General features: G+C 38.8%; 1 protein-coding gene across 1 annotated transcript in view; it reads left to right on the top strand.

Moving 5' to 3' along the window:
- The window catches only part of Tenm3 (teneurin transmembrane protein 3), a 1,297,160-nt gene that overhangs the window by 351,832 nt on the left and 918,788 nt on the right, over positions 1-26,540 (top strand). The gene's annotated exons all lie outside the window — the stretch shown is intronic.

Here is a 26,540-nt window from a genome sequence, read left to right as displayed (position 1 = left end):
CAGAATATTTTAGAGATAACAACCTTAAAAATTGAGATAATCACTTGACAGCCTATTTTTCCATCCCGAGTGCTGAATACCTTTCCTTCTAATCCTTTTTTCTTCTACATCCTGTGAGCTCATTGCACAATCTCTCAGCTACTCTTGTTATATATACCTGTTTCAGATACCATTAAAAATGCACCATGTAGCTCCTCTCATTTATGCCCCACAGAAGTGATAATTAAAGCTCCATCTTTCTAGAGATGCTGCTTCCAAAATTGTAGAAGTTCTTTCCGAGTAAAGTTTGAAGAGTTCTGAAGGCACTTTTATCAAGAAAATGTGCTCTGTGTTAACAGGACTATAGAAAAACCAGGTTTTATGGTTGAGAATATCCATACTATAGTTTTGCAAAACTTTAGGAAACCAAGTAGAGTACTCAAATATGAAGATTTAATATATAAGGTAAACACTGTCTTTTGATTTCTTTTCTTTTAATGTATTTGACTGGAGTTTTTTGTTTGTTTGTTTGTTTGTTTGGTTGGTTGGTTGGTTGGTTGGTTGGTTGGTTTGGTTTGGTTTTGGTTTGGTTTGGTTTTGGTTTGGTTTGGTTTTGCTTTAACTTCATGAATCTAACTACTGTTAACTAGGAGGCCTTAGCCAAAAGGTTGTGATGTGAGACAAAAGATGTGAGAGTTGGGCTAATTTAAATGTGTCCTAGGGAACTTAATAGAGCTGATATATAACCTTAGGTTATAAGGATAACAAAGGTAACACAAAAAAGAAATATCATATTTGGCTTTCTACTCATTCTTTTAATTTTAGCAAGACTTTAACTCAAACCTAGGGACTTTGTGAATTACTTGAGCATTTATATAGTCAAAGATGAATATCTATAAGTTTAGTTACATCACAGGAATAAACCCAAAGAAAGGCTTTCTGACACCCTCTTTTATATATATATCTTGAAAAGCTTAATGCAGACAGAGTTCTTGAGGATAGCTACTAGACAATAACATGTGCTCGCCTCTTTAAATGCCAGTGCACTTGGAAACATGTGTGCCTGAGATTTGGGCCTCTGGCAGAGAACAGAGCCTGGAACCTCCACCATAGTAGTTTCATGCTGAGCCAGAAACCATTCTAGACCCTTCTTGCTTGTAATCGCAATGATTCCTTGAGTGTTGATAAGAATCATCTCCTTTTTATTTTAAAATTTATCCTCTGAAATTTTCATATATGCATCCAATGTGTCTCAATCATCCCTAACTTCCTATTTCAAGCTTTCCCAAGAATATTTCTCTCTAAATGTTAATGTAATCCTTTTCTAGTTTTTAATTTTTTTAACCTACGGAGTCCAATTAGTATTGGCCCCATGCTCATGAGTATGCCATCATCTCCTGAGGTGTAAGCAACCTTCCAGTGGTCATGCTCTTAAAAAAAATTGATTCATCCTCACGTAGTGGCCATTAACTGCCAGTAACCCCTTGTCTAGGGATAGGACCTCGGAAGCCACTCTTCTTTCCAGGCTGGAAGTTGTATCTGGCTTACTCTCATGCAGATCTTGTACAGGCAACAAGAACTTCAGTGGGATCATATGAATAATAACTGTTTTAGTCAGGGTTCTCAGGAGTCACAGAACACATAGAATGAAGATATCTACATCAAATATATCTATATCTATACCTATGTCTATACCTACATTTACATCTGTATCTATATCTATATATAATCTACATCTATATTCATACCTACCAATATAGATAGAGATAGATATGTGTAGATATAGATATAGGAATACCTATATAGGTATAGATATAAGGATACCTATATAAGTATAGATATAGATATCTCTAGGTATATAGGTATGTATAGATAGATATCTATAGATATGTAGGTATATTGGTATATATGTATATAGGTATATAGATATATGTATATGTATTCCTATATCTATAGCTATACATATATGTATATATATCAATATCTGTATCTGTATCTATTGAGATAGATAGATAGATAGATAGATAGATAGATAGATAGATAGATAGATAGATAGAGAAGATTTATTAGAACGACTTATAGCTGTGGTCCAACTAATTCAACAACAGCTGCTTATGAATGGAAAGTCCAAGCATCTAATTGTTCAGTTCATGAGACTAGCTATCTAAGCTGGCTTTAAGTGTACTCTAGAATCCTGAAGAAGTGACCAAACAGACTTGCTAGCAAGGTGAGAGCATTTAGAAAGAGCAAAGACTTCCTTTTTCAATGTCCTTATATAAACTTCCAAAAGAAAGTGTGGCCTAGAGGTAGAGATGGATTTTCCCAGATTGAAAGATCCAGAGTAAAGACGTGACTTCCTTCCTCAAGGACCTGAATTAGAAGTAGATCTTCCCACTTCAAACTGAGCAAAAATCTCTCACAGGTGTGCCCTTCCATTTTTGGACTTTTGTCAGCTTCAGGTATAGTCAAGTTTCATGTTATGTCCAGAGGACAGTATTTCATGGCACTTCTCCTTATTCTCTGTCACTTGTATTTTTCTCTCCCATCTTAAAGATGTCTCCTGAGCCTTGAGGAAGGGAGGTGAGGTTAATTGAAATTCCAAACTATAGCTGGACACCAGTAGTCACTTACTCTGGGCACTTTGAAATGCAATGTATTGTCTTCATTAATCACTACCCATTGCAATAAGAAGCTTTTCTGACCAAAATTGGGAGTATCACAATCAAGGTTGGGAGTATAACATCAATAATTCTACCTTAGGACCTAGTCCTTCTCTAGTTGTGTTTTGTGACTATGTTTACAATCCTGGGCATGAATTGCCAAATTGCCTCCTATGAAGCAAGTCTCAAGTCCAATCAAAGGAGGAGGTAATTATACCCAGGAACAGTCCTGCCACTCTATGTGCCCTCAATGAGCACATGTTTCCTACTAGGTTGGTACTGTATCTCCTCCCTCTGGAGCCTACATTGCTCCTTCTAGCACTGTGAAAGCTATACATCATAAGGATTCCTGATCAGTTCAAGATTGACTTTTCTGTAGCCTGCATCCAACGTGCATGGTGTCTTCAACAATATGGCTTTAACATCTTGTTACAGCAGATAACCAATAGCAGTGACAACAGCCTGTGTTGTTCTGAGTGCATCTGGGGACCCTCTGACTAATAATTTGTAGAGGGGTAGCCCATGCCTGACAGTGAGATTTTCATTTAATAACCCATGTCTTCTGGGAGCAGCGTTGTTCACTAATGTGAAGCACTTCTGATCAAACTCTGTGTACAAAATAAATTTTAATTAGTTTGCAAACTAGTGGTGCTGCAAAGATATCTTAAATATTAAACCACTCCCTGCTTCCTGCTTCCTGCTTCCTGCCCCAACCCACACTTTACCTTTCAACATTTGCCTATGTTATTTCATATCAAATAACCTTTACTATCTCCTGTTTTAAAGTGTTTGCTCTGATTGCAAGATCATAGATTCCCATGAAGCTTCATTTCTCATCCTTCGCTGTGGTTAAAGGTTCCCCTGGCTTCTATTCCATTCTTTTCACTCTACTACATGTTTCTGTCCCCAATAGTTCCCTTCTCTACTTCTGTTTTACCAATGCTCTACGAACCCCCCACCAATGGCCAACATTTAGTTTTCTATGTTCCACATGTACTTCACACTAAACTTACATAGCAAAAGAGTGGAATATGAAAGACCACATGTGATCTTTGTCTTTGGAGCCTGATTCATACTTTTAAAGTTCCATCAACTTAACTGCAAATTTACAGATTAATTATAACCTGTTATGTATAAAAGCCTGTACCACATCTTATTATCCATTCTTCAGTTGGCAAACACCCAGGTCAAGTCTTTCCCTAGCTATTGTGAATAGAGTAGCACTCAACATGGCACAGTCACATGCAAAATCCCTTAGGTACATGCCCCAGAAGTAGTATAGTTGGGTCCCAATAGATCTCTTTCTAGTTTGAGAAGAGGAATCTTCCAGAATAGTTTCCAGAGTGACCGCACTAGTATGCCTTCTACCAAGAGGGCCCTCAGTGTCTCTTTCCCCCCTTCCAGCATTTGTTGCTATGTTTGTTCCTGATCATGGCTAGTCTAACTAGAGTGAAATGGAATCTCAAAATATTTTTATCAGCATTTCTCTGGTGACTGATAATATAGAGTACTCGGAGGTTCTTAGTGTTTACTAACCACTTGAATTTCTTTAGAGAGTTTTGTGTTCAGTCCAAAAGGCTGTTTTTAAGTTGTGCCATTTCCTCTGTGTTTGGTTTTGGGGGCTGTTTGTGTCTTTTATACACTAATCTATGAGATGTGAAGCTGGAGCAGGCTCTTTCCTATTCTATACACAAAACTGGCCATTTCCTTTGCTGTACAGAATCTCTGTACTTTTATAAGGTCTCATTTGTTAACTATTGGTCTTATTTCCTGAGCTGCAGATTTACAAAATAGTCACCCAGGTCTGTAGTTTAAATGTATTCCATTACTTTTCTGCTAGTGGTAGTTTATTATGTCTATTTTTTGTTTGTTTGTTTGTTTGTTTTTTTCGAGCAGGGTTTCTCTGTGTAGCCCTGGCTGTCCTGGAACTCACTTTGTAGACCAGGCTGGCCTCGAACTCAGAAATCCTCCTGCCTCTGCCTCCCAAGTGCTGGGATTAAAGGCGTGCGCCACATGCCACATTATGTCTAATGTTGAGGCTTGTGTTAAGTGAAATGTACAGATCCCAATTTCATTATCTGCATATTAAAATCCATATTTCTGAGATCTATTAAAGATGCATTTTTCCTAAATACAGTTCTTGGTGTCTGTCAAAGATCAGGTAGCTGAACTTATATGAAGTTATACCTGCATTCTCTATTCTATCCCACTGATCTTTTGTGACAGTACCATGATATTTTTGTTACCTTGGCTCTGTAGTATAATTTAAAATTAGATATGGTGATAACTTCTAGTATTTGTTTATTTCAGAATTGCTTTTGCTATCCTTTGGGTGCTCTTTGGTTGTTCGGTTGGTTTTCCTTTGTATAGTTTTTGTATCAGTATAAATTTTTGTGGTTGTGTTTTATATGTCTGTTGAGAACAATCCTGCTATATTAGTTGGGTTAGTAATCAATCTGTAGATTGATAGGGTCACCATTTTCACAATATTAATCCTGCCAGTCAGTGAGCACAGCACATCTTTCCAGCTATTGGTGTTTTCCTCAATTTACTTATTGTCTTAAATTTATCAGTAAATAGTTCTAATCCCTTGAAAAAATCCATTCATTATAAAAGGCAAGAAAATGTTTTGATAGAGGAGTGTATACCCATGCAATAAATGCTATATATAACAAACCTATAGCAAGTCCCATGCTAAATATAGAAAACCTCAATGTTCCCAATTAGATCAGGAACAAATCAGGGGTGTCTACTCTCTTCATTCACGTTCAACTTGGTGTTTGAAGTCTTAGTCAGAGCAATAAGACAAGAGAAGGAAACAGAAAGGTAACAAAGAGGAGTCAAAGTATTCCTATACGTAGACAGTATGGTTTTATAATACAAGACTACAAAGGTGATACCTTAAAAACACTTACTACTAATACATACCTTCTTGAAGTGGAAAGACACAAAACAAATGCAGGAAATCAAGTAGCCTTCTTATGTATCAATGATAAACACATTGGAAACAAATCACAGGAACAAGCTCATTCTTGGTAGCCACAAATGATAAAACAAAATACCTGGAATAAAACCAACGAAATAACAGAACACTTTTTAAGCATGGAGCAGAACTTGTCTCGCCGTGGTCAGTGTTGGGATGCTCACGTAACCCTGAAATAGATTTCTTGCGCCCCCAAATCAAGGAGAAGCCTGCCAAGAAGACTAGGGTTTATTTGGAAACCAACAAGCAAACAAAAGACATATTTTAAGTAGAGATTTTATAGACAATTCCCCTAATTATACAGTGTACTAAAATACAATTATGAGATTGTTTATAAAATGATACTCTCAAAAAAAAATGTAAAGTGATGGCTCCATTTCCAAACCAAGCAATGAAGACCTTGCAACATCCAGAATGAGAAGCAAAGCAGAAAATAAAAGAAAGAGAAAAAGGAAGGCAGGGTGAATAATTCGATGAAACTAACCATGTAACAAATTTGGAAAGGTATAGAACAAAGAGAAAGGTGTGGTACAAATTAATAACTGGTGCAAGTGAAGTGAGGAGAGAGGGTGGGTGTGTAATCAGATGCTAAGGAGATGCTTGAGCTAAGACAAATCCTCCAAGACCCTGAGTAAGAAAATAGGACAAAAGAAGACAAGCATGTCTGGCCAAGGTCAGAAATAAAAAAATAAGCAAAGGAGAGTAGAGACTGCTTTAAAAAAACATGCTGAAGAACACCACACACTGGCATGTGCACTGGCACTCTCCTGAAAGAACAGAAGAAGGGAATGAAAGACACACAAGTAAGATGGCATCCCTAAAGCTGTTGCCTACACCTGGGATATGTTCTTCTAGCTAGGCTCCCTTGTCTGGCCTCGGTGGGAGAGGATGTGCCCAGTCCTGCAGAGACTTGATGTGCCAGGTTGGAGGGATAGCCAGGGTTTCCCGCACCCACTCAGAGGAGAAGGAGAGGGGAATGGGGGAGGGACTGTTAAAGGAGGGGGCCAGAAAGTGGGAAAACAATTGGAATATAAAGTGAAAAACAAATAAATTAATGGAGGGAAAAGAATATAACATCACTGATGCCTTGCCCGACCTGCACCTCAGGAAACTTGATTGCTGAGGTCATTAGAAAATTACAGCCCACTTATTTTGTGAGCCATTTCGTATATACTGCTCTAACGATGAGCATCCTTGCCTACCATTACCTGGGACAAGGGAAGTGTCCATTCCTCAAGAACTCTGTGTACAGCTCCACAGAAATCAGAGGTTGCTGAGTCGAAATGTTTAGAAACTCCGATTCAGAAAATCTAAATTAGGAATCAAATTGGTCTCATTTGTCCTCTTTTGAATATGTGTCTCTCAGCCAAAAGAACGGCTTCAAAAGCATTTGCTACTGTGAAAAAGCAAACCTGGGAAAACCAGCCTTTCTGTGAGCTCTTCCACAGAGCAGCTTGCTTGACACAGCTATCAGAGTGAAAGAGCCTCAGTGTTCAGGGATTAAAATGTATCTCCGTAAATGTGTTCCGAAAAACTTAGGGTTCAATCAAATTTTGTTCATTCATATCCTTCCCTTGATTTGCACCATCATCTTTTCTCAGATGGATTATTTTTGGTACAGTTTTGTTTTTCTGAGATTGATGATGCCTGATAGTGGTTTTGTTCCAAATTTCTCTAACACCCTCATTCATGGTGTGAACTATCAAAATATCCCTAGTTTGGTGACCTCATGCACCTATATAATATTTACTGGCCTCACACAGCTGGCATCTCCCACACCAAGGGTCCATATCTTCCCCTACCCCAACCTTTCCACTTGAATCTTTAAGTAGCAAGTCAGATACAAACCAAGAGAAATCAGCCCACCCACATGCCCTGGTCATTCACTCTTCATCACATCTAGCACTGGGTTTAATTTTGTGTTTGCTTTTAAAAGAGTCTCACTCTGTAGTCCAGACTGACTCCAAACTCACAGCAGTCCTCCTGTCTGGGTCTCCCAGTTGCTGGGATTATGGAATAAACATCCATGCATAGCTTGTTTTTCTTCTAAAGTACTGTTGGGTTGGTGTCAAGCCAAACTGTAGCTGACCATGTCTTTATGGTCTTCAAAACTTCACTTAGCCTCTTGGATCCTCATGTTCCTCATCTAAGGATGATAGCTAATAAAGCCCAACCTTCAATGGATTAATCTGATAACCAAAACTTAAATGAACAATTTATGTCAAAGTCACACAGAGACCATGACCATCCCCACTAGATGTCTAAGCTGGCTGTCTTAGTTACTTTTCTCATGCTGCACAGAAGCATCATGACTCAGTCAGCTTATAGGAGAAAGGGTTTACTGGAGATTCAAAGTTTCTGAGGGTAAGTCATGGCGGGTACCGTGAGAGCAAATGGGCAGGCATGATGGCTCTAGAGTAATTGCTAAGAACTTGCATCTTGAAACAACCACCATGAGGCAGAGGGAAGGGGAGAGGGAGAACTGGGGGAAAGAGAATCGTTGATTCCATTCCCCAGTGTCACACCTCCTAATCGTCCCTTAACAGTTCCATCAAGGGGACCAATCATTCAAATATATGAGCTTAAGAGGTCCACTCTCATTCAAACTACCACACTGCTTATCCGAATGGCACTTAAGCTATTGCATGTCCCAGATGGAATTCATTCTATTCTACATAACTGGGTCATTTTTTTAGGTGTCACATCTCAATTTCCGGTTATACTGTGAAGCTCTTCTCCCATTTACCACCAGTGTCTCAAGAGAATATCTAAGTACCTACTGCCAGCCAAAGAAAAGGTCAAAAGCCCAGCACAGTTTCTACCAAATGTCTACTATTTTTGCACAGTTGTAAAGTTGAAAAATCCATAAATCAAAACTCTGTGCTAGTGAGCTCTGGTGCTTGGACATTGACTGTCTTGGGTGCACAATATTACAGGAACAAGGGCTCAAAGTATGTCCTAATTCTGAGATGACTACATCTGTCTTCCAGACAGATGGGTAAAATAGTGGCTTACTTAAAGGACAATTTGGCCTTGTTTTGGCAGGAGGAGTAAACAATATAAAGAAGTTTTATTCCTCTTAAATTAGGAAGCAAATTTTTTCCAATAATTAGAGCTGTTTTAATTTCAGTGCATACTTTGACAACAAATTAAGTGCTGAAAATGTCATTATGCAGTTGGACTTAATGGTTAGGGATAGTAAGCATGTTAAATTTCACAATGGTAATTTGGGACAAAACTGCCCTCCTCCCCCCATCAATACCAGCTTCAGCTGAACTGTTTTTTTTTTTTTTTTAACTTTTCCCATTACCCACAAAGCTAAATATTTGCAGGGAGGACATTCACTCCCACAGTGAGAGCATGCCACTATAAATGTTTTCATGTCCTAATGGGGACCATAGGGTGTTGTTCCAAGAAACAATATCCCTTGCTCATGTGCTACACACAGAAAAGTGGATTTGGGAGCATTTTTATTGTTGGTTTAAGTTGTCCTTGAATGTTGGAATCAGAACATGAGATTCTGTAGGACACATATTCTCTTACATACTTTTATATAGTTGTCTTTTTGATCATTCTATCCTATAGCTTATTTAAAACAGACTAGCTACCACCTAAATTATAAAGGTAATCCCATGTAAGCATATATTTTGAAACCTTAAACAAAAATAAAATATAAGTCATCTCAGTGTTGTCTTTAAGTTTTCCAGGGCTGCTCAGCCTTGTTTATTATTCAGGTAGAATGGTCTCAGAGGAAGTTCAAGTATGCCACCTGTAGACATCAGCACTCCTTACAGTCATTCCAGATGTGTTTCATACAGCTTTCCTTTGTAGCATCCAAGGCTGGACAGATGAGGTCCCCTACTGTCCTCTGATGCCATTCTCTACTCTCCTGCTTTTGTCTCCACATCTCAATAAACCAATGTCCAGTAATTGCTTTTCCTCTAGTCCATGCCTTCAGAATTAACCAACCAAGACATGACTTACTATACACCACCTTGCAAGATGGCTCTAGAATGGCCAAAAGAGTATGGGTTGCAACCCCTTTGGGGATCAAACAACCTTTTCCCAGGGGTCAACTAAGACCATCCTACCTATCAGATATTTACAGTATGATTCATAACAGTAGCAAAAGTAAATTTACGAAGTAGCAATGAAATTAATTTTGTAGTTGGGAGTCACCCCAACACGAAAAACTGTATTAAAGGGTAGTAACATTACGAAGCTTGAGAACTACTGCTCTAGAAGAAAATTCCCCCTACTTGTGAATTCTCTTTCACTTCTGCCATAATTCTTTATCCTTCATCTGTATGTAGGATAGCCTTCAGTCTATATGTAAAATATGCAGGTTTGGCTCAGTCTTCACTAGTCATTAAAACTTTATAATACCTAGAAGAGTGCTCAGTACTAGGGGGCACTAAGGAACATTTATAAATGGAAGAAATAAATGAATTGGTAGCACAATTCACTTATTTGCAACATATTTGGTTTCTACATGAGAGAGATTTAAGCAGTTCCTCTATGACTTTAAATAGCATGGTTATGTGTATTGAAACAACAACTTATGGTGACCCTTAATAAGAAGTTAGTGCCATGAAAACCACTTAGAAGGCCCTCCTCCATGTAAATTATTCAAATGATTTGGTTCAAACATCGTAACTGACCTGTAGTAAACCTTATACATCTTGTATTTGAGTTTTCAGAGGCTACTCTGCTAGGTTGAGCTTTTTCTGATTCTGTTTTTATTTCCTTACATATTGGTAGACCTACCAAGAGAGTCTTTGAAAGAATGGGGCCATGTCAGACATCCCTGCTTAAGATTTTGGGAGTGCCAAAATCATCTCATGTATCTAATTACCTAATAAGGACGAAAGAACAGGAAGGTTTTGATCTGGTAAGTGAATGGGTGATCAGAAAAAGAAATTATTTTTTAATAGAGCAAATGTAACTTTGTGGAGGTGTTTAGGATAATTTAGTCAATCTTTCCACCGCCCTTCACTTCTGGCTGTTCTTCAAATTTATGTGATGGTAGGCACTTGCTCACATAGTGAAATAAAAACCCAAGACAGATAAAGGAAAGAGATAAAGCACTTGCCAACCTAAATGTTGTAATAGTGAGTTTATATCCTTTTCTTTCCTTTTGACATGTTAAAGTTCTCAAACTAAATAACAGGAAACTAACTCTATTTGAAGTTTGAGTTTAAAAGGGGGGGTATTATTTTTCATGGTAGGTTTGTTTTAAAAAAAAAGAGTCCTTTAAGGAAATAAATGAGCATTATTCATTTTAATAATCTTCACATCTGAGCCGGCCGAGGTGGCGCCTGCCTTTAATCCCAGCACTTGGGAGGCAGAGGTAGGTGGATTTCTGAGTTTGAGGCCAGCCTGGTCTACAGAGTGAGTTCTAGGACAGCCAGGGCTACACAGAGAAACCCTCTCGAAAAACCAAATCACCATCATCATCATCATCTTCTTCACATCAAAAAATGCAAAATTGAATATATTTAGTAAATATACCCTTTACCAAAAAAAAAAAAAAATGACTGTTTTGTCTACCAAGCTTATCTAGTCGATCTCCATATTGCTTAGAATGATGTGTGTACATGTATGTGAGTATGACCATGCTTGAGTCCATTCATGTGCATGCATTTGTGCATGCATGGATGTGTGCAAGTGTGTGTATGTGAGTGTATTTATCAATCACATCGCTTTCTGTGTGCATGTGTTTGTGCATGTGTATGCATGAATCATATAGTTTTCCCACTGATGCCATAACCAGATTAGAATCTCCTTGTCCCGGCTGACTGTGAACTGTATAAGAAATATGTATGGTACTCACAGAAAGTCCTTTGAAGTGAAAATGCTCATGTTTTAAAATGCATTTCCCAATATAAATCATCTGGTTTTTGGCAACTTTGGCAGCTGCACTTGCCAGCACTGAGGAACGTCTAGTTTTTCCATTTTCTACTTTAAGAGGCATAAAGGAGGCAGTGCCGATTCTTAGACAATTCAGGAAAGAGTATTTCTCCAGGATCAATCCAAAGTTAGTTCTCCCTGGGTTCTTAGATTTGATTAGAGAGTCTGACATTCAGTTAAATATAAATCACGAGGCAATGAGTGCATTGTCTTTAAAGAAAGCATCCTGGAAATGGCTTTTACTAGAGGGAGGGAGACGTGATGAGCATTTTGTTTCTTGCAGGTAATATTCAGAGCATGAAATGAAGCATGAGCTGGGCTGTCTGCAGAGTGCCAAGCACATCCGTTGGAAGGCATGAGCGAAACTGGCAATTGAATGAGTTGTTTGGCTAGTGTTTTTCAACAGTGATTACTTTCTCTAGCCAGAGCTCAGATATGTGGGAAATACTGAATGCATGAATCGATTTTCCCAGGATAGACCTTAATTACCTACCTGCCTTGCCTTCTATCTCTGTCTCCCTCTGTTTTTTTTTTTTTTTTTTTCTCCCTGCTTGTTGTTATTTTGGTCTCTTTCTGTCTCCTCTGTAAAGTCATCAGAAAAGAGCTGTCATTGAAGTACATGAACCATTCACACTGAGACCCTCCTCCCCATATTAAAAAAAAATGGCCTTTTTGAAGTAACTTCAAAACTATCCTATCACTCAGAAATTTGCTTTTTGAGTAGGAGTTATAAAGGCATCAAGAGGAAAATAGTCACTTAGATCTCTGTTTTGATTGGCTGAGCCCTTTTAAATAATTTATAGACGACTGTAATCACAATATTTCTTGCCTGATGAGCTTCTATACCGATTCAATGATGGGGAAAAAAACCAATACACTAAGTTGTTGCTAGTAACCCCTGAGGGAAATGTTTCTCTACCAAGACATCCTTACTAGAACTATTGGAGATCTGGAAACGAAACAAAAAAAATGAAATTATGAAACCACTGAAGGAAACTATTGCTTGTAATCACCGCCGTCTCTCTCACAGCTTGACTCGATGACAGCTTGATAGGTTTATTGCATCTGGCATAGGATTGCTTTGGCTTGCTAAATGGCAGCTATCTCATATGCCCTTGATTGTGCTCAAATTAATCAAAGGCTTTTGAAGTGATGGCTTTTGTGTACAGGGGGAAGAAGCATCATTTTGGAGAGTGTTGCATCTGACAAAAAGGATACAGAGATATGGTGAGATGTAAAAAGGAAAACCCCTGCTGAGTTGCTCAGTCTCAGGAAAGACCAGTGTCTGGGGCTTTTTTTCTGTAGTTTTCTAATAACAGCAAGCTACTAATTGTACTGCAAGTATATTGCCCCACTGGGCACATCTCAAAGACTCTTCTCCAGCAAGCATTTTTAAAAAATATGATAGAGGACAGAGCAAAATAGCAATCCAAATTGCCTGAATTTAGTGCCAGAAAAGTATGTGTATGTTTGTGTGCATATATCTGTATGCATTTACATCATATGCACATCCACATCCATATTCACACATGTGTGTGTCTGTGTGTGTCTGTCTGTGTGTGTGTGTGTGTGTGTGTGTGTGTGTGTGTGTGTGTGCCACAGTTTTTTAATTTCTATATGTCATGAGGGGGAAAGATGAAAAATGACCAACTCATACCATTGTAAGTTGCTGATCAGGCTAAGCCTTCATATCCAAAGCACCTACAACAATGGAAAGGAAATCAAAATTAATGAAAAATGATCCTCTAACTCACTGGGCTCTGTTCTGTTCAGTGACCTAGCTATGCTCTGATGGAAAGTGGATTGCTTAGGGAGGGACATTAATTATTTCAGGCCACTAGGTTACGAATGCATTGAGCCACTGGGTAGTAAGTGACATTTGAGGACAGGCTTAGTAAGTGGGCACAGAGAGTTCGTTTAATTGATAGTTATGTAAAGGTCTGGGCTTCCTGTCACATGTTTATTTAATTCTCAGCACGAGTGGCCTTATTGCAATGGGGTTCCTTTGTGTTGTGATCTGCTGGGTTTCTACCTTTCCTATAAATCTTTTGCTTTGAAAAAAAGACTCAGACGAATTTATAATAAATTTTTCCCACAAAAGTATGGGACAATTAGACAGGGTTTTCCTGCTATTTTGTTCATTTGGAAACTGAAATGCAAAGTTGTTAAAAAGTAAGGTGTGGAAGAGAGCTGAAAAAGCCATAAATGATAACTTACTTGGATATTTTGTAAATTTTACAATGAAAGTCAGTCAGTAAAATGCCATATTTATTGGCAGAAAAATATCTTCAATGACAAAATACATGGTTACCATAACAAGTACTCTCAAAATATAAAAATTCCAACTTTTAAAAATTTCCCATTAAAAAAAATAAATATAGAAAACACATGTCTTACACTACAGCTAAATTCTGATTGGAATTCTAGTTTTAATTGTTGTTTTTGGAAATGAAGTGACCAGACTGAGGGGGTAAAATAAGTTGTTTTAGTGCCTCTTTCTGTTTTGTTCTTGCTTAATTTCTGCTACTAGCATCACCAAAATTCTTATGAGTGATGGACCATTCATTGTATGTGCCTGTTTGTGATCCCAAGTCTTAGTCAGAGATTGCTAATGTTCATATTTAAAAGAGTTCTGTGTACAGGGTCCCCAATGGAGGAGTTAGAGAAAGGACCCAAGTTGCTGAAGGGGTTTACAGCCCCATAGGAGAAACAATAATATGAGCCAACCATTACCCCCAGAGCTCCCAGGAACTAAACCACCAACCAAAGAGTACACATGGTGGGACTCATGGCTCTAGCTGCATATGTAACAGAGGATGACCTTGTAGGTCATCAGTTTTAGGAGAGGCCCTAGGTCCTGCAAAGGCTCTATACCCCAGTGTAGGCTAATGCCAGGGCCAGGAAGCAGGAATGAGTGGGTTGGTGAGCAGGGTGGTGGGGGTGGGGGGATAGGGTGTTTTCAAAGGAGAAACCAGGAAAGGGGATAACATTTAAAATGTAAATAAAGAAAATATCTAATTTTAAAAAACGGTATAAAACTAAATAAGTTATATTTGATTAAAAAAAGAGTACTGTGTAAGAACAAAAATAATTGAAAGAGTATTCTCTCTACGAATATACAACAAATGGTGTGAGATAATTTTTAAAGAAATAGGAAACCATCCAGTTACATTTGCTTTCTCCTCTGAAGCTTGGACCTCCCTAGCATTTCTCTAAGCTGTGTGTATTCAAGAGCTAATTACCAAATTAACCTTGAAATGAATGCAGTTATCCATAATTATTTGGAAAAATGAAGAGAAGAAACTTAACCAGTAGTTATTTAATAAAGAAAAGCAAGGTCTGAGTGATGACAGCACCATCAATGGTAGATGTTAATTTTCTGGTCATTGGTGGTAACATTTTAAGGGTGACACAATGAAAAGGGTCAAAGGAACCTCACAGATTCTCTGAGTTGCCAACTCTACTACTACAGAGGCAGACAATGAAAATATAATTTTTCTCTGTCCTCTCGTTTGTCTCTGGATAAATTTGCATCCCTACTAAGGACCGAGGCCAGGACCAGTCTTCAGAGGCACTCTCCAAAGTCACAATAAGGATTTTCATTACTATACTCCCAGTGTGACTTAATGGGAAAATGTAATCAGTGTTTTGTTGATTATTACTCTAAACCAGTGAATCTTAACCTTAGCTACTCGTTACTATCACCTAGGGAGCTTTTGAAAAATCCAGATGCCAAGGCCAACCCCTCGAGAATTGGATTTAATTGCTTCGGGGTGAAATCCCAGCTAAGGTACCCTTTAAAAACTCCCCAGATGGTTTTAATGTGCACCCAGGGTTAAGAATCAGTGCTCTCAAAGAAGATAAAAAATCCACCGATTCCACTGTTCATCTCCACTGGAAAGGGAAGGTTTCAGCCACCCTCAGACACTCTTTTCTCCTAGGTTGTAATTGTGGTATTGTGGAGACAGCATAAAGTCTGGAAGCAGGCAGCCTCGCTCTATTCAAATTCTGTTCCTTTCTGTGAGTCTTGTGGAACAAGAGCAGCAACACCTTCTTCACTGCTTTACAAAATTTGGGGCAGCGTTAAATAAGAAAAACAGGTAATGTGTAGAAAGGTCCCATAGAGAAGGCAAAGCTGTTACTGTGTTAGTCTCCCAGACTTTATCTGCTACCACTAATTGACAGGTGTAATCCGGACCCTGAGAGACAATGATACGTCTTTAAGATCATTCTTAGTAACTCATCAAACATAGTTCTTTGTCAGGTGTTCTCCCCCTCCCCTGGTTAATTCAGAGCATAGAATCTGCAAAAAGAGAAATAGACTATGTAGAGTTTGTGTTATACCACGGCGTTGACTGCATTTAGAAACTCTGTTGAACCAAAGCAAACAAGTTCCCTAATAGGCCAGAGCAGTTTAAACATAGGTTTCACAGAAAATTCTATTGTACTGGTCCACCAGATGTCCTTGTGAAGCAGCAAGTTAGCACAGGATAGCCCACGCAGAGGTGCCTTATCAATGATGAGCAATCAGGTCAAGCAACAGTTTCTGAACCTCTTGTTCAAAATTCACTAGGCATCAGGCATCAAGTCATCCATCAGTTTCTGCATGAGGACAACTGGGTGGCCACTGCCCCACTAGGGTCTGTAGTTGGTAAAGCAGCTCTGAGAGTGGGAAGAGGAATGACAAGCTCCCTCTAAGGAATGGGACCATATGAATCAGGCAGCAACAGCACCCTCAACAAAATAATTAGACAGAAAGACAATGCATAACAAGGTAATGTTTGTACAGCAGAGTGAATGTGAGTTGCTCACACAAACCCTCGATGGTCTATTGGTGTGATGGACATTTTCTGGGATGCAGTCATCCCAGCTCCCACTGAATGCCCTCCCATCCTGAAGAAAGGACTCTGTCTACCCAGTCGGAAGGTTTCCAGTGTAATAATGGTTTTCCTATTTGGAGACCCATTCCATGACACCCATTGCTTCTCATTTCTTCTAATACTAAAGGCACCTGTTTGGTGCTTCAAAGTTTATTGCTTATAAAAACCTGGACTTTATGTGAATCCTCAAAATACCCCAACCTAACAATATCAGATAGCAGGCTGGTTCTTTTTACCCAGTTTAAAGAGCAGAAAACAGTAGCCCAGCTCCTCTGTCCTTTGTGATATAACAGGTACAGAAAGACCTAATGTATGTTAAGGGATTAGCCTACATTTGGAGCAAATGGAAACTTACAGCTTGGAACAAAAGCCAAAAGGCTTATTTCCTACTTAAAGGGAGAAAACACCATTGACCACAAACTAGGATTATGCTCTCCTTTCCCCTCCTAGGGACCAGTGGCCTCATTTCCAGCTCTGAATGGTCCCTCCAGTTACCCATGGAGGAGAAGCATCGTAGTCTCTTCTTGACTACTTCCATTTAATGCAGTGATGTTGATAGAGGGCTCTCAGTTAGAATTTCAGTCTGCCCAAAGGAAAAAGATCCATAGGTCCCAAGTAGAAGTCAGATAGAAGGTTCATGGACTGTTCCATGTGTAGAACAATTTCTGTATTGATATTTTTGCCTTCTTTTGGATACAAATCAGGGTTAAATATCAGTGAAAGTAGAGCAGCTAGTGAAGATCCCAAAAAGAGTAGAAACCAGATGATATATAGACCACCATCAGATAGATTCAAGTAAACAGGAGAGGAGCAGGTGGGAAAGAGCTAACACAAAGCCCATACACACTGCAGTCGGCAAGAGGCAAGCATAAAGAAGTTCTTTGGGTTTTTTGTTGTTGGTGGTGGTGGTGGTGGTTTTTTTTTTAACTGATCAAGAGTTTTAGACCCTTGATCAACTCGCAGGAGTCCCCAGAGTCCAGTGGATTCTCTCTGGTTCCTTTCTCTGAAATCTCAGAGCTGCCAGACGTTAGATGAGCTTGGAAGATTCAGTCCAATCCTGACACTTGGGTTTGAAAGACAGATCCAAGGCACCTGAACAAGTACAAAAGGAGCTTGGGAAAACCTTTCCAAGGGCAGCACAGCATGTCTTACATAAGAATTAGACTAGATGAGTGCTTTTTTGTAGGTATCTATCTCTTCAGAATACTTTACCTTTGGCTATACTGTCCTATTAGATAATCAAAACCATTTGGGAGATACAAATCAACCATTTGTTTTCTTTAGTGGTCAAGGCCAGTTGTGGATCTGGTCCTCGGGGGTCATTTGGCTTTGATAAAGTTTGGTATCACTGTGAGTTCATATGTGCAGCTTCCCTGTGTGTTTTGAAAGCACTGTTTCCTTGGTGTTACTGATCGTCTCTTCTTACAATCTTTCTACTCCCTTTTTCCTAGGTGAAGATCCTAGGCGAACTTCCTGAGGAGGGATTCGATATGCTTATCCCATTTAGAATCTAGCTCTTTATTGCTTTATTATTTATTGTTATTCTCTCTGTGTCAAGCTGTTTGATGTTTCTGTGCTAACTTGCATTCTCTTCATAAAGATACTTCTTTTATGATTATGAAGTGTTTTCCTCATTCCCAGGTTTAGCAACAAGTCATCATGAGATACTAAACACTCAAAGAAATAGATGGAGAAGAGAGAATAAGAGTCAATTTTTTTATTACGTATTTTCCTCAATTACATTTCCAATACTATCCCAAAAGTCGCCCATACCCTCCCCCCGCCCCACTCCCCTACCCAACCATTCCCATTTTTTGGCCCTGGCGTTCCTCTGTACTGGGGCATATAAAGTTTGCCTGTCCAATGGGCCTCTCTTTCCAGTGATGGCCGACTAGGCCATCTTTTGATACATACACAGCTAGAGTCAAGAGCTCCGGGGTAATGGTTAGTTCATAATGTTGCACCTACAGGGTTGCAGATCTCTTTAGCTCCTTGGATACTTTCTCTAGCTCCTCCATTGGGGGCCCTGTGATCCATCCAATAGTTGACTGTGAGCATCCACTTCTGTGTTTGCTAGGCCCCGGCCTAGTCTCACAAGAGACAGCTATATCACGGTCCTTGCAACAAACGCTTGCTAGTGTATGCAATGGTGTCATCGTTTGGAGGCTAATTATGGGATGGCTCCCTGGATATGGCAGTCTCTAGATGGTCCATCCTTTTGTCTCAGCTCCAAACTTTGTCTCTGTAACTCCTTCCATGGGTGATTGTTTCCAATTCTAAGAAGAGGCAAAGTGTCCACACTTTGGTCTTTCTTCTTCTTCAGTTTCATGTGTTTTGCAAATTGTACCTTATATCTCGCTATACTAAGTTTCTGGGCTAATATCCACTTATTAGTGAGTACATATCATCTGAGTTCTTTTGTGATTGTGTTACCTCACTCAGGATAAGGAAATCCATGTCCAACCATTTGCCTAAAATTTTCACAAATTCATTATTTTAATAGCTAAGTATTACTCCATTGTGTAAATGTACCACATTTTTTGTATCCATTCCTCTGTTAGGGGCATCTGGGTTCTTTCCAGCTTCTGGCTATTACAAATAAGGCTGCTATGAACATAGTGGAGCAAGTGTCCTACTTAACCATTATGACATCTTCTGGATATATGCCCAGGAGAGGTATTGCAGGATCCTCCAGTAGTACTAAGTCCAATTTTCTGAGGAACCACCAGACTGATTTCCAGAGTGGTTGTACAAGCTTGCAATCCCACCAACAATGGAGGAGTGTTCCTCTTTCTCCACATCCTCACCAGCATCTGCTGTCACCTGAATTTTTGATCTTCACGATTCTGACTGGTATGAGATACAATCTCAGGGTTGTTTTGATTTACATTTCTCTGATGATTAAGGATGTTGAACATTTTTTCAGGTGCTTCTCAGCCATTCGGTATTCCTCAAGTGAGAATTCTTTGTTTAGCTCTGAGCCCCATCTTTTAAGGGGGTTATTGGATTTTCTGGAGTCCACCCTCTTGAGTTCTTTATATATATTGGATATTAGTCCCCTATCTGATTTAAGATAGGTAAAGATCCTTTCCCAATCTGTTGGTGGCCTTTTTGTCTTATTGATGTTGTCTTTTGACTTGCAGAAGCTTTGCAGTTTCATGAGGTCCCATTTGTCAATTCTCGATCTTACAGCACAAGCCATTGCTGTTCTATTCAGGAATTTTTTTCCCTGTGCCCATATCTTCGAGGCTATTCCCCACTTTCTCCTCTATAAGTTTCAGTGTCTCTGGTTTTATGCGGAGATCCTTGATCCACTTAGATTTGACCTTCATACAAGGAGAGAGGAATGGGTCAATTCGCATTCTTCTACATGATAACAACCAGTTGTGCCAGCACCATTTTTTGAAAATGCTGTCTTCCACTGGATGGTTTTAGCTCCCTTGTTGAAGATCAAGTGACCATAGGTGTGTGGGTTCATTTCTGGGTCTTCAATTCTATTCCATTGGTCTACTTGTCTGTCACTATGCCAGTACCATGCAGTTTTTATCACAATTGGTCTGTAGTAAAGCTTTAGGTCAGGCATAGTGATTCCACCAGAGGTACTTTTATCCTTGAGAAGAGTTTTTGCTATCCAAGGTTTTTTTGTTATTCCACATGAATTTGCAGATTGCTCTTTCTAATTCATTTAAGAATTGAGTTGGAATTTTGATGGGGATTGCATTGAATCTGTAGATTGCTTTTGGTAAGATAGCCATTTTTACAATGTTGATCCTGCCAATCCATGAGCATGGGAGATCTTTCCATCTTCTGAGATCTTCTTTAATTTCTTTCTTCAGAGACTTGAAGATTTTATCATACAGATCTTTCACTTCCTTAGTTAGAGTCACACCAAGATATTTTATGTTATTTCTGACTATTGAGAAGGGTGTTGTTTCCCTAATTTCTTTCTCAGCCTGTTTATTCTTTGTGTAGAGAAAGGCCATTGACTTGTTTGAGTTAATATTATATCCAGCTACTTCACCAAAGCTGTTTATCAGGTTTAGGAGTTCTCTGGTGGAATTTTTAGGGTCACTTATATATACTATCATATCATCTGCAAAAAGTGATATTTTGACTTCCTCTTTTCCAATTTGTATCCCCTTGATCCCCTTTTGTTGTCGAATTGCTCTGGCTAGGACTTCAAGTAATATGTTGAATAGGTAGGGAGAAAGTGGACAGACTTGTCTAGTCCCTGATTTTAGTGGGATTGCTTCCAGCTTCTCACCATTTACTTTGATGTTGGCTACTGGTTTGCTGTAGATTGCTTTTATCATGTTTAGGTATGGCCCTTGAATTCCTGATCTTTCCAAGACTTTTATCATGAATGGGTGTTGGATCTTGTCAAATGCTTTTTCCGCATCTACCGAGATGATCATGTGGTTTTTGTCTTTGAGTTTGTTTATATAATGGATTACATTGATGGATTTTTGTATATTAAACCATCCCTGCATCCCTGGAATAAAACCTACTTTGTCGGGATGGATGATTGCTTTAATGTGTTGTTGGATTCGGTTAGTGAGAATTTTATTGAGTATTTTTGCATCGATATTCATAAGGGAAATTGGTCTGAAGTTCTCTATCTTTGTTGGATCTTTCTGTGGTTTAGGTATCAGAGTAATTGTGGCTTCAAAGAATGAGTTGGGTAAAATTCTCTCTACTTCTATTTTGTGGAATAGTTTGTGCAGAACTGGAATTAGATCTTCTTTGAAGGTCTGGTAGAACTCTGCACTAAACCCATCTGGTCCTGGGCTTTTTTTGGATGGGAGACTATTAATGACTGCTTCTATTTCTTTAGGGGATATGGGACTGTTTAGATCGTTAACTTGATCCTGATTTAACTTTGGTACCTGGTATCTTTCTAGAAATTTGTCCATTTCGTCCAGGTTTTCCAGTTTTGTTGAGTATAGCCTTTTGTAGAAGGATCTGATGGTGTTTTGGATTTCTTCAGGATCTGTTGCTATGTCTCCCTTTTCATTTCTGATTTTGTTAATTAGGATGTTGTCCCTGTGCCCTCTAGTGAGTCTAGCTAAGGGTTTATCTATCTTGTTGATTTTCTCAAAGAACCAACTCCTCATTTGGTTAATTCTTGTTTCCACTTGGTTGATTTCACCCCTGAGTTTGATTATTTCCTGCCATCTACTCCTCTTGGGTGAATTTTCTTCTTTTTTCTTCTAGAGCTTTTAGATGTGTTGTCAAGCTGCTAGTGTTTGCTCTCTCCAGATTCTTCCTGGAGGCACTCAGAGCTATGAGTTTCCCTCTTAGAAATGCCCTCATTGTGTCCCATAGGTTTGGGTATGTTGTGGCTTCATTTTTATTAAACTCTAAAAAGTCTTCAATTTCTTTCTTTATTCCTTCCTTGACCAAGGTATCATTGAGAAGAGTGTTGTTCAGTTTCCACATGAATGTTGGCTTTCCATTATTTATGTTGTTATTGAAGATCAGCATTAGGTCATGGTGGTCTGATAGGATGCATGGGACAATTTCAATATTTTTGTATCTGTTGATGCCTGTTTTGTGAACAATTATGTGGTCAATTTTAGAGAAGGTCCCATGAGGTGCTGAGAAAAAGTTATATCCTTTTGTTTTAGGATAAAATGTTCTGTAGATACCTGTCAGATCCATTTATTTCATCACTTCTGTTACTTTCACTGTGTCCCTGTTTAGTTTCTGTTTCCATGATCTGTCCATTGATGAAAGTGGTGTGCTGAAGACTCCACTATTATTGTGTGAGGTGCAATGTGTGCTTGGAGCTTTACTAAAGTGTCTTTAATGAATGTGGCTGCCCTTGCATTTGGAGCATAGATATTCAGAATTGAGAGTTCCTCTTGGAAGATTTTAACTTTGATGAGTATGAAGTATCCCTCCTTGTCTTTTTTGATAAGTTTGGGTTGGAAGTGGATTTTATTCGATATTAGAATGACTAGTCCAGCTTGTTTCTTCACACCATTTGCTTGGAAAATTGTTTTCCAGCCTTTCCCTCTGAGGTAGTGTCTGTCTTTTTCCCTGAGATGGGTTTCCTGTAAGCAGCAGAATGTTGGGTCCTGTTTGTGTAGCCAGTCTGTTAGTCTATGTCTTTTTATTGGGGAATTGTGTCCATTGATATTTAGAGATATTAAGGAAAAGTGATTGTTGCTACCTTTTATTTTTGTTGTTAGAGTTGGCATTCTGTTCTTGTGGCTGTCTTCTTTTTGGTTTGTTGAGGGATAACTTTCTTGCTTTTTCTAGGGCGTGATTTCCGTCCTTGTATTGTTTTTTTTTTTTTTTCTGTTATTATCCTTTGAAGGGCTGGATTCATGGAAAGATAATGTGTGAATTTGGTTTTGTTGTGGAATACTTTGGTTTCTCCATGTATGGTAATTGAGAGTTTGGCTGGGTATAGTAGCCTGTGCTGGCATTTTTGTTCTCTTAGTGTCTGTATAACATCCGTCCAGGCTCTTCTGGCTTTCATAGTCTCTGATGAAAAGTCTGGTGTAATTCTGATAGGCCTGCCTTTATATGTTACTTGACCTTTCTCCCTTACAGCTTTTAATATTCTCTTTATTTAGTGTATTTGTTGTTCTGATTATTATGTGTCAGGAGGAATTTCTTTTCTCATCCAGTCTATTTGGAGTTCTGTAGGCTTCTTGAATGTTCATGGGCATGTCATTCTTTAGGTTTGGGAAGTTTTCTTCTATAATTTTGTTGAAGATATTTGCCGGCCCTTTAAGTTGAAAATCTTCATTCTCATCAACTCCTATTATCCGTAGGCTTGGTCTTCACATTGTGTCCTGGATTTCCTGGATGTTTTGAGTTAGGATCTTTTTGTGTTTTGTATTATCTTTGATTGTTTTGCCTATTTTCTCTATGGAATCTTCTGCACCTGAGATTCTCTCTTTCATCTCTTGTATTCTGTTGCTGATGCTCGAGTCTATGGTTCCAGATTTCTTTCCTAGGGTTTCTATCTCCAGCGTTGCCTCACTTTGAGTTTTCTTTATTGTGTCTACTTCCCTTTTTAGGTCTAGTATGGTTTTGTTCATTTCCATCACCTGTTTGGATGTGTATTCCTGTTTTTCTATAAGGACTTCTACCTATTTGGTTGTGTTTTCCTGTTTTTCTTTAAGGACTTGTAACTCTTTAGCAGTGTTCTCCTGTATTTCTTTAAGTGAGTTATTAAAGTCCTTCTTGATGTCCTCTACCATCATCATGAGATATGCTTTTAAATCCAGGTCTAGCTTTTCGGTTGTGTTGGGGTGCCCAGGACTAGGTGGGGTGGAAGTGCTGCATTCTGATGATGGTGAGTGGTCTTGATTTCTGTTAGTAGGATTCTTACGTTTGACTTTCGCCATCTGGTATTCTCTGGAGCTAGTTGTTATAGTTGTCTCTGGTTAGAGCTTGTTCCTCAGGTAATTATGTTAGCCTCTATCAGCAGACCTGGGAGACTAACTCTATCCTTAGATTCAGTGGTCAGAATACTCTCTGCAGGCAAGCTCTCCTCTTGCAGGAAAGGTGCCCAGATATCTGGAGTTTGAACCTGCCTCCTGGCAGAAGTTGTGTTCCACTCACCAGAGGTCTTAGAATCCTGTGGCAGATCCTGTGTGGGTCCTTGCGGGTGTCCCGAGACTACCCAGGCCAGGGACCCCGGTGCTGCAGTGGGCCGGAAGGGACTTGAGCCCCGGATCAGGCCAGGTTACCTGCTTCCTTAATTAATGTAGTCTCAGGTCCCGCAAGTGATTGGATTGGAGCAGGCGCTATGTTCCACTCACCAGAGGTCTTAGGATCCCATGGAGGATCCTGTGTGGGACCTTGGGGGTGTCCGGAGACTCCCCAGGCCAGGGACCCCGGTGCTGTAGTGGGCCGGAAGGGGAGTCAATTTTAAAAAAATAGAAAAGAAAAAATAAAAATATTAACGCGACTGAGTTGGTTCTCTGAAATGATTAGCAAATCCTTAGCCAGATTAATTAATAGAAAGATAAAGAGAACTCAAATCAGTTAAATCATAGATTAAAAGAAAACATTACAATAGAGAATAAGGAAATTCATAAAATCATAATACACACTTTTATAATGATCAATACTCTACTAAGCTGTAAAATCTAGAAGAGATAGATTAATTTCTCCATAGGTATGACCGACAAAAATTAAATCAAGATGTATTAAACAATTTAAACAAACCCAAAACGATCAATGGCTTAGAAGAAGTAGCTAAAATCTTCCCACTAAAACAAAACCATGTCCAGATGATACATAGAAGATTTCTTCCAGACCTTCAAAGAACTAATACCAATACTCCTCAAATTATTCCACAAAGATTAAAAGAAATGAAAACATCCATATTCTTTTAACAAAGCTAATATTACCTTAATAACAAAACTCAACAAATATTCAACAACAACAAAATATTGGTTAAACTTTCTTATGAACATAAATTTAAAAAAACTCTCAATAATACACTTGCAAAAATAATTTAATAATGTACAAAAAAAGATTATCCACTATGATCAAGTCAGCTTCTTCCCAGGGATGGTTCAATATATGTAAATCAATATTTATAATCTACCAAATAAACAGACTCAAGGAAAGAGACCACAGATCATCTCATTAGACGCAGAAAAGGCCTTTGACAAAATCTAACATCCTTTTATGATAAACATTTTATCTTTTAATACACAACTTTCTCAAATCTTTTAAGAATTATGCAATCTTTTCAGGTTGTTTTACATTCTGTAAAAATCTAAACATCTCAATTAGGACAAAGTTTTCTCATACAAAAATCTTTCCTTGCCAGAAACATCTCTATTCTCATATTCTTTTAATATTTTCTCCTCTTATATTCCTGCCCTTTATTAGCATGAGATAAAGTAACATTACCAAAGAAGTATATCATCTTATCAAAGGCACACTAGACTCATTAAGCTTAGACATACACACACTGTAAATTCATGAGGTTTTGTAAAGAGGGAGACTTAGCAGAATACAGAAGACAACCAAAAAAAAAAAAATGTTTCTTGTGCATTCCAGAGAACAACCTATCACAGTTGCTTGGGGCTTTGAATAAATGTAGGTAACAGATAATGACAAGCAGTAGACACCTAGAAAAATATCATTAAATCTAAGTTTGCCATCTTGTAGAACCAGCTGAGGGTAACCTTAAGAGGCTTCAATAATAATTTAGGTGTAAGGATACAATGCCCATACTCTTGAACTATGTTCTCATACTTTCCCTAAATCACAGAGTCAGGGGACCAGACTGACTCAGGACAGGAGATTGTGAAGGACATTTGGAGACAGTTATATTTGGATCTGGAGAGAGAGAAAGCCAAATCCCCAGCTACAGAGCAGCATCTCAGTGACATTCAAATAGCACAGGACAATGCGTTTATTTCCTAATAAAATTAAAGAGAGCACACAGGTACTTTTCTTAAAGGACCAGAAAAGACAAAGAAAAGAGGAGAAGAGAGGGGAGAGGAGGGGGAGGGGAGAGGGGAGGAGAGGAGAGGAGAGGAGAGGAGAGGAGAGAGATTTGGTATAAGGGAGAACTGTTGTTGAATCTAGTGAGAATAGACTTGATTTAAAGTATCTCTCTTTTGCAAAGCTTACACAGATTTGTTTACATGAGTCCTATCATGTAAGGTTATGCACTGGAAATGGGGATTGACAAAGAGGCAATAAACATAACTGTCATTGTATGGCTTGGGTACCAGAACCCAAACCAGGGTCCCTGAAAGAACAAAAAGACAAACATATGGACACACATATAATCTGGAATAAGGTGGACTGGGCTCTCCAATGGAAAGGCAAAACATCCTGGAAACTCAGCGCATTTATTATATATTGTTTATCAACAAATATCCATGGTTATTGCATAGACCCAAATAAGGATGTAGGGTTATTACAGCCAGATTAACAAGGAATCAAAGTATAGTCTACAGCTGAATGGAGAATGCAGACTTAGCTCATCTGAGGAGCAGTTTCTGTTGGGGAGTAGTCTTCAAGTGTTAAGTATCTGAGGATAGAAAGATAGGATTGGCACGGTTTGCACACACTGCCAAAGTTAACACTTAGGAAATGGACTATAGAAGAGTCAGAGGAATAGGAAAGAGAAGAGAATCA

The sequence above is a fragment of the Mus musculus genome, chromosome 8 (assembly GCF_000001635.26).
Source record: "Mus musculus strain C57BL/6J chromosome 8, GRCm38.p6 C57BL/6J".
Taxonomy (NCBI): domain Eukaryota; kingdom Metazoa; phylum Chordata; class Mammalia; order Rodentia; family Muridae; genus Mus; species Mus musculus.
This window is presented reverse-complemented; position numbering and strand designations above follow the sequence as displayed.